Raw genomic sequence first — 8,352 nt, forward strand, 5'->3', positions numbered from 1 at the left:
CCCGCATTTTTGCGCGCATTCGCGCAGCATCGTTATAACGAAATTCCTCCTGCATGATACTCGGGTGGAACAGATTATCTTCTTCCGGCACTAACTCGTTCAATTCAACCCAGTAACATAAAAGCACCCACGATCCAGTTCCTGGATGTCATTGACACCAAACGTAGACAGATGATATTGATGTTCCTCTTCGGATACCTAGCACGACCCACACCAAGAAATGGACCATAATTCGGAGGGTGTCCTTTTCAATTAATTAGCTTGACTAAAGAATAGGCAAGAAAAAAATAGCTTGTTGTCAGAAGCGAGTTTTACAATACTTCAACGTTTTCTACTAAGCTGCTAATTAAAGGATTTACTGAATATTATTGCAGTCTCTTATGCAAATTCTGAGCGCAGCTGTTGAGGTGTGTTGCTCTTGAGATAGGTTTTGATGATCGTGAAGTGGGCGCTGCCGCATTTTGCCACCATGCAACAGCGCGTCCCGTAGAACGTATAAGAAGTTAACGCCCACTGCTTAAACTTCAAATTTGAAGTTATTGTTGCAATATTAGTTTTTCAGCCCCGCCGCAGTGGTCTATTGGCTAAGGTACTCGGCTGCTCACCCGCAGGTAGCGGGATTGAATCCCGGCTGTGGCGGCTGCATTTCCGAGGGAGGCGGAAATGTTGTAGGCCCGTGTGCTCAGATTTGGGCGCACGTTAAAGAATTCAGGTGGTCGAAATTTCCGGAGCCCTCCACTATGGCGTCTCTCATAATCACATGGTGGTTTTGGTACGTTAAACCCCACAAATCAATCAATCAATCAAATCAATCAGGATACCCGAGTGCGCGGCAGCCACCTCCGGGGCCAAGGCAGCGGTCACTCGTACTGGCGTGGCACTACGCCTCCCACATTCTTCTCAAAGTGCGTGAGCAGTAGAGAGTTATAGTATATCGGGTTTACCCGGATACCGGGCGTACCGTGATACCGGAATCGAAGTGCGCATGCGCAGATACGTAAGTTACCTGTACCGCTTCCCGTATGCGTGGTATTTTTTTTTCAGATTTCTCGTTACCATGGTAGCGTAGGTGTACGTAGTGTGCGTAAACATGGCGGTGCTCTCGGACGCCCGCTTCGAAGTGATTTTGGTGTAGTTGTTGAAAGATTCAGCTTGTTCACAGCAAACGACTGTTCAAAGCCGCTTCACCTACTTTCAGTTAGCTTCGATGACCGAATAATACGGATAAGTTGGCGTAGTTTTTGAGATAGCTTCCCATTTTGAATGCGTATAGGCCTAACTACAATATCTATGTAAACAAATCGGCAACATATATGTTTTCGCGTTTGGTGCGTGGTTCAAATTTATTTACATTTGTTATCACTTAAATAAACTTCTAACAATGCTTCGCACAATGGCATAGGCACACATTCTCGTTTTCTTTTCATTTTTACTGTTTAACTTATTACCCACATAATAGGTGGCACCACAATCCCAGCTGGGGCACGTAAACTACGTAAACCCTATTCCGCTAAACTATAAGACGCTGCCCACAACGAACGTTTGCTGCACGGTAACGCCATTCCCTTAACCTACGCTATCACGCTAACGAAACTATAACTGTCTAGTGAGAACCACCGTGACTGTGTCAGGTAGTTATTCTGAGACGCAACTTTGAGAGCCATGTTTGGTAGCGTTAGCTACACTGGCCTCGCTGAGCCAATATCACGTGGAACTGGTCTGCGCATGCGCAATGATACTCCGCCACTGCCGCACGCGGCTCGCCGCTGGTGTGCTCGCAATTCGATGCGCTGCGCAGACGATCAGTGGTGTCACGCACTGGAGCCGGCACCTCCCTCGCACTCGGCCGCGGCCGCGTGCGACTTGCCGCCGCCGGTGTGTGCTTTCCAGAGGAGTGCCGTCATTGCTTTGGGAGACATGGACGCCGACGGGCACGCCTTCCCTGTGCAGTCACCATCTGACACTGCGCTGGAGCCGCTTGATAGCGCCTATGACTGGCGTTTGCCACTGTGGTATAGCCATGGAGAAGGAAAAATAATCAGCTGAACCTTTGCTAACGCTTAGTATAGCCTGGCATAGCTGAGCTAAGCCACTGCCATTTTTTTCGCAAGGGTGTGGTAAATCCAGAACACCCTTGCTTGTGACGTAGTAGCCAACAACCACATCGACAGTGTACTGACCACGCGACAGTAGCACCATGAGTATCCCCGCCATACTCAGGATCAGGTAGACCATGTGCAAGCATTTAAAGCGCTGGGGGGAACATTCCCTGACAACGATGTAAGAAAGAGTTAAAATGACTGCGTTTCCACAGTACATGTATCCACAGAATGTGCCTTACGGACAGTCCAAGTCGGCTCAGCAGCTGGGCAATCCGTTTCATTCTCAGTAGTGGATTTGACCTACTTGCTTTTGGAGAAAAGTATTACGTTATACTTGCGACAGAGGCTTTAGTGACAAATATTGTAATACTCGTCATAAAGTATAAAATGCCCACAGTGAAAAAAAGCACGTTGCAAGACAATTCACCTGTAGCGGTGGATGAGCAGCAAGGCAAGCGTGGAACAGATGCAGGATATTATGATGAACTCAGACACGTCGAGCGCCCAGTCAAGTGGTGGGGGTACTTTACGTGGTCGGGAATGCGCTCCTGCACGTATGCCAAGCACGTCAGGTTGAGGATTAGGTTCACCGACAGGAAGGCGAGGACCACCAGGGTCGTCCGTTTCTCCTGCTAAAGTTAAATGGCATTGTTTAGAGCAACAAGAAATAGTAAACAGCAAGGAATAAATATGCAAGTACCCATACTCGCACTTGGTGCAAATGGTGATAATTTACACAGGCGCCTTCCTCAGACATGGATGACACGCGTTTGAATATATAGGTAACATCTCTGCAAAAGAAGCAGTGTGTTAATTCAATTTCATCCGGAACAGTGCATACAAATATACAACGACGATAACCGATGAACATAGTAAACATCACAGTACAAACTCGAACATGCTTGAGGAAATCCGTGAGACCCTGACGCCGGCGTTTTCCCTAAATTCGATTAATAAGATTCAGAGTATGAATCGTGCCTGTCTGCAAAAGAACTTTTTTGTACTTCGTCGGAACGCGAGGAGCAAATAGAAGCATGAAAGAATTAGGACTCTACAGCGGAGCAAAAAGACAAGTCCATATATACTGACATGGCGCAGGATGCTGTCGGTGTTTATGGCCTTTCTCTCCACGTGGAGGACGAGATCAATACTTCGAAAAGTTTTTTTTCTTAATTAAGGCCGCAAAGTGAAAGCGGTGAGCATAAGCGTGGACTACGGTTGTGCAGCTAAACTTATACATACTAATACCTCGAGAAAGAAGCTAGAACTTATGTACCTGGACGTTGTGCAGGAAGTATCCACAATATTCTTCTCATTTTGCCCATGTCAAGAGTCTGGGGAGGTACAGAGACGCCTTTTTTAAGGTCATCTGTAAGACATCCGTATGTCATGGTCGGTGGTTAGTACAAGCACGCAGTAATAATAGCTGGCAAAGAGCATTTAAAATAACAATACCTAGCCGGGTTTGATACGTGCTGTCCACCAAAGCTAGGTTGTTTAGGTATCGTTTACCGTCTATGGGGAGATTTTGAATTTCTAGGCAACATAGAAGCCATTGAGTGTATTGGACCGACGCGCTGTGACGTAAATAGCAGCAGTGCAAACACTGCCAAATTCTTGAAATCATTTCAAGTTCGACTTCTCTTCATAGTTTCCCGCTAGAGCAAAAGTAACACAATGAGCAAGGCTCAATGCTCGCATATGAATATCGAAATTTTCTTTTTGCACATTGCCTTATTTTCTTTCCCGAGCCTTGGCTTTGTTTTCGAACTTCTAATCTTTTTCTCATACGTTTCTAACATCTGTGTTTTATTACCGTTTGATAAATCATTGTTTTGTCTCTTTCATCCGCCAAGACACGAAAGCACAAAAGAATAAAGAAAGACGGCAAGGCTACCAAAAGGAAGCATTGTCAGAGGCGAGTGCCTCGCGTTACCGCAGCAGCCCGCGGCTACGTTTGGTACCGGGAACGTCCCAGGTTTTTCATTTTCCAAGTGCGCTTTCGCGTCATTTGCCCGTGTGGAGACAAACGGTCATATTCTTCTGCGTTAGAAAAATATGACCGTTTTCTGCGCGCGAGATTATCTAGGGCAAACAAAAGTAACCTGTTTCACCGTGGAAAACGTATTGTCTTTCACCTTAACAAACCTAAGAGTATTCACGGGAACACGTGGCAATTAGCGTATAGATAGCGGGAAATCCCCAGCAAGCGCCCTACTTAAATAAGCGCCCCATTTTTCTTTTTCTTTGAAAGACTTCAAATACGTGCCAATAATCGAGAGCCCTAGCCTACCCCCGCGCGTTCTGAAGCCTCCCACCATTTCTCTTTGCAACAGAATGCTACAGAAGCGGTTCTTAGAAAGCAGGTTTTGAGACTGACTACGTGTATGCACGATTCCTGGGTACTTTGCAAATTAAATCAAATCATATCAAATTGAACCTTTATTTTTAACTTGTGGTTGACAGCTGTTCAAATAACATGACCCCAGTGGGGGATTGTGGCTCTCGATGCTAAACTATGAATGAAAACTCTATTTTAGCCCTACAGGACCCGCATAGCACGTAGCAGGCGTCTCCCACGTAGGGACTGACAGAGAGTACCTGGTGGCCGCTTCGTGGGCCTGCTGGACGGCCCATTGCTGGTTGGAGAGAAGTGAGCTTCTGAGGGACCTCTCCCACTTGTTCGAGGTAGAGTTGGGAGGAGTGTTTCTACACTCCCGGAGCATGTGTGTGAGTGTCGCCGTGTGTCCACACTAAAGACACGTGTCACTGGAGCACGCATCACGATAGTAAACGTGAAGCTTGGCAAAATTAAGGTACGTGTGGGTCTGTAATAGGCATAGGGCTAGCACCTGCGGTCTGTTAAGTTTCAGATCTGGGGGTAGAAAAATGCGGCGTTCAAGGTAAAAGTGCTTTGGGATGTTGTATGCAATAGGCGCATCGCGATTGGTCTCTGCGAGATGTGGCGGCGCAGTCGGTAAGTGCGCGCTGCATTCACGGCAGTCACGCGCCGCCGTGACAGTATCACCCGCGAAACAGATTCTTACTCTGCCACAACACAATCTTCCCCGGAAACCCTGAAGTAGCGGAGCAAGTATCTATAGCTATAAGTATGCTCGATAGCCAACGGGAAGTCATCTACAGGGACTCCAGACCAGCCATCAAAGCCTTCGAACGCGGCAGCATCTCCGACCAAGCGTTTCGTATCTTGCGGAGCGCAGACTGGAGTGATCTGAAGCACCACACTGTCATCTGGTTCCCCGCCCATCAAGGCCAGTTGCCGGGTGCCCCATTCAACCTCAACGAGATCGCTCATACTGCACTATCTGACGATGAAATGAGATCCTGTGTTAATTGACGATGATGCTTGCAATGGCAACTACAAAGAGGGTAGCAACGGCGAACAAGATGCCCCGAATTGCGCGACGTCTGCTACAAAGTGTCCAATGAAGGGGAAAGACAAGCTAGTAAATGGTACCATGCCCGTAGCTAGCCCCCTTCCCTCCCCAAAATTTGGGCGGGGGTGTTCAACCGAGGACATTATTAAAGTATATTTAAAGCCGTTCAACGTAACAGAGCGTTCTCAGGTGGTCGAAGGACGTAAAGCAGGTGAAGGTGAATTTACAAGGCATGGTTCTCAATAAATAAATAAGGACAAGAACGTGGTTGTAAAGTGCAGCAAGGTACTATTTCGTTCTATTGCGCATAAGGAAATATACTAGATACATTTTTCGCACAGTTTTCGGATATGGCATGCTGAAATAGGTGCATGGAATAGAGGAGCAAGCAATAGCCCTTAATACTTTGACCTGAACTCAAGCTTCGGTACAAACACTGCATCATATTTTTAGTCAAGCGGCAGCCACTGTGTCCAACGGGCAATGTAAAAGAGGAGAAAAGAGAAAAGAAAATGAGAGAAGAAAAGTCAATTGGCTGACAAAGGCGCAAGATCGCTCTGTTACAGCCCCCCTCCTCCCTTTACGGACAAACCGAGGTCTGACATACCAGGACACATCCGTGGACACCAAAAGCGTGCATGAAGGAGGAAATGGTCGAAAAACAGTATGGAAATAATTTCAAAGAGGTGTTTTTCAACATTTGTAGTTTTCCTTTGCTCCAGTTCAGAAATTGCTTTGCGAACTTCCACACCTGTTAAAACCCAGAGGTGCTGTTTTGAGACAACAAAGTCTCGCCAGTTTATTAATTGTTCTCTGAAATAAATATTTTGCCGTTTCCTTGTCTGCTCATGAGCCAAACAAGCAAATTTAAAATAAGTAAAGCTGAATTTTCTTTTTGGTGTTGAAGAGGTAGCAAAATATTTCATATAAGCTTTTAGTTAAATGTACAAAGTAACGCCAATATCAGTAAATCGGATCGAATGCATCACCAGTGGTCCCGATACATCTGTAAATGTGGATAATTTCATTTCTTGAATCGTCTTTCTTTGCATTGATCCAGCATAGCGTTTGCTGCGTATGATGAAGCTTCACTAGAACATTTGCCACATTCACAGTGAAGATTGCAAACGAGCATGACTTATGCCGAGGAATGAAAGCGAAGATCAGTGCCGCTTTAAAATTAGGCACATCATTGTGCGGGAAGAATATTGATGTTACCGCAACAAGGTATTGGCGCTATTTGTGGTAGAATCACACTCATAATTCTTACTCTACTGCTCTTGTGTCTGCATTAGAGTACGCGAGAGCATTCTTGAAGTTGGAAGAGTTTACGTATCGCCTTCTTTGCATATTTTTCATACACAATTTCTCAAGAGCAGGTGGTGCGTCAGAAGGAACCTCTGATAATATTTTAAACTGTGCTTCACAAACCGTGTATGCACTTCATGACAGCCGTATCACACGCAAAAAAAATTATTGGAGAATGCTTGAGCTTTATCTTTAAAGAATGTCTAAAACACCCTTGCAAATAAAAAACGCCAGGCCTGCGCGGAAGACACAGCACAGTCAAAACAAAAGCTAGAAGAGCATCCTCTCAGAGCCTATTCTAAACACTCAATGGGTAACTGCTGCAAGCACACTTGCTTGATGCCCACAACGGCATTAATAATGAAAAGTTCAGGGTAGTAGGCTTTCCGTATTACTATAATATTTTTGTTATTCTTCTGAGAAGCGTGCTATCGAATAAACCATTGCGAGGAATTTTGTGCCAATTGTTCGTGCAGTGACTCACGACGATGAGGAATTATGCCTGAAGTGAGTGTGCGCCACAGCTAATATCTGAACAAAAACAAGCTTTTGCATGTAATAGGTTGGAACATTGGACAGCCCACTCGTATACGTTATTTGCATTGTGCGACGACAGCTTGTTCTTTCGCTGTTTTAAACGCTTTATGAGTCGTAATAATGCGATTGTTTTCCTGACATCAAGCCTGCCTAAGGCAAATTCACCAACAAGGCCCAAGCACCGGTGTGGCCCAGTGGTAGAATACTTGGCTGGCACACAGCGGACTATATAGTGTTCGAGCCCCACAGTGTCATTGGTACAAGTTTTTTTTTTATTTTTGCGCGATGTGTTACGGACACCATCGGCAGCGGCGGCGGAAAACTACGACGCTGTGCGAGACCCGAGTTGTGATCTCATAACAACTTGCGCTGTAAAAAGTAATACGCGTATGATTTCCTTCGACTGTTTCCTGTTTATTCGGCATAACTCGTCACGCTAGCTGCCTGTTGACATTACGTCACCAGGAGGTAAGCTCTTGATTGGTCCAGCGACACTGATTGGGGATTTTAATTGTCTTCTATATCTCGCATCGCCGTCCTGTACCACGACCTGCCTTCCGTTTTTCGCACGACCATCATGCATGAGAAACTCATGTAACTTCATTTTGAGCTTTTTGGACAGCGTAAGTGGAATAGACTCCACGCTCAATGCTGACGTCGTGTACCCACTTCATGAAAAATATGTGGCGAGGAGAATATATTGTTCGTAGGAAAAATAGTGAAAGCCAGAAAAAACACGTTTTCGCTTTGACCTTTAAATGATTAAGGAGCTCATTGAGAGTAGAACGAAACAGCTTAACAGGGTACCGTTCGCGCCGCCTTCCAATTTACGACCCAGTCTTCGCTTTTGTGTGGGTGCATTGAAGGGGCCCTGGAACACTTTTCCATGGAACCATCGAATGGTTTTATTGAAGGAGTTCACTCCCTCACAATTGCACCACCGACGACATTTTTTTTTTTGGAGTGCCAACAGCGTTGCAGAAATTTGTCGCATACCGCTACTGCTT

The 8,352-nt window shown here is 45.7% G+C and overlaps 1 pseudogene; it reads right to left on the bottom strand.

Annotated features, from left to right (window-relative positions):
* Positions 1-812: 812 nt before the first annotated feature.
* LOC119159454 (phosphatidylcholine:ceramide cholinephosphotransferase 2-like) lies at positions 813-5,418 on the bottom strand (annotated as a pseudogene).
* Between the last annotated feature and the right edge of the window lie 2,934 nt (positions 5,419-8,352).

Source organism: Rhipicephalus microplus, chromosome 3 (genome assembly GCF_043290135.1).
Source record: "Rhipicephalus microplus isolate Deutch F79 chromosome 3, USDA_Rmic, whole genome shotgun sequence".
Classification (NCBI taxonomy): Eukaryota; Metazoa; Arthropoda; class Arachnida; order Ixodida; family Ixodidae; genus Rhipicephalus; species Rhipicephalus microplus.